We start from the raw sequence: 1,209 nt of genomic DNA on the forward strand, positions 1-1,209 counted from the left end.
ACCCAGCAAAGGCGCACTGTGATTGGGAAGAAAAGTTGGGAAAGTGGGCAAAAGTCCCGAATTTGGTCCAAAATCACACCCAGGTTCGAGTCCCACAAGTCCCGCCGCGTTCCACCAGGGTTCCGGGGTGCCTACAATGTCCACAACGCACCCAGCAAAGGCGCACTGTGATTGGGAAGAAAAGTTGGGAAAGTGGGCAAAAGTCCCGAATTTGGTCCAAAATCACACCCAGGTTCGAGTCCCACAAGTCCCGCCGCGTTCCACCAGTGTCTCGGGGTGCCTACAATGTCCACAACTTACCCAGCAAAGGCGCACTGTGATTGGGAAGAAAAGTTGGGAAAGTGGGCAAAAGTCCCGAATTTGATCCAAAATTATGCCCGGGTTGGAGTACCACGAGTCCGGCCGCGTTCCACCGGTGTCCCGGGGGTGCCTGGCATGTCCACAACTTACCCAGCAAAGGCGCACTGTGATTGGGAAGAAAAGTTGGGAAAGTGGGCAAAAGTCCCGAATTTGATCCAAAATTATGCCCGGGTTGGAGTACCACGAGTCCGGCCGCGTTCCACCGGTGTCCCGGGGGTGCCTGGCATGTCCACAACTTACCCAGCAAAGGCGCACTGTGATTGGGAAGAAAAGTTGGGAAAGTGGGCAAAAGTCCCGAATTTGATCCAAAATTATGCCCGGGTTGGAGTACCACGAGTCCGGCCGCGTTCCACCGGTGTCCCGGGGGTGCCTGGCATGTCCACAACTTACCCAGCAAAGGCGCACTGTGATTGGGAAGAAAAGTTGGGAAAGTGGGCAAAAGTCCCGAATTTGATCCAAAATTATGCCCGGGTTGGAGTACCACGAGTCCGGCCGCGTTCCACCGGTGTCCCGGGGGTGCCTGGCATGTCCACAACTTACCCAGCAAAGGCGCACTGTGATTGGGAAGAAAAGTTGGGAAAGTGGGCAAAAGTCCCGAATTTGATCCAAAATTATGCCCGGGTTGGAGTACCACGAGTCCGGCCGCGTTCCACCGGTGTCCCGGGGGTGCCTGCCATGTCCACAACTTACCCAGCAAAGGCGCACTGTGATTCAGAAGAAAAGTTGGGAAAGTGGGGAAAAAAAGGACCGGAAAATATCCAAAATTATGCCCGGGTTGGAGTACCACGAGTCCGGCCGCGTTCCACCGGTGTCCCGGGGGTGCCTGGCACGTCCACAACTTACCCAGCA

Source organism: Nerophis lumbriciformis, unplaced genomic scaffold, assembly GCF_033978685.3.
Source record: "Nerophis lumbriciformis unplaced genomic scaffold, RoL_Nlum_v2.1 HiC_scaffold_82, whole genome shotgun sequence".
Classification (NCBI taxonomy): Eukaryota; Metazoa; Chordata; class Actinopteri; order Syngnathiformes; family Syngnathidae; genus Nerophis; species Nerophis lumbriciformis.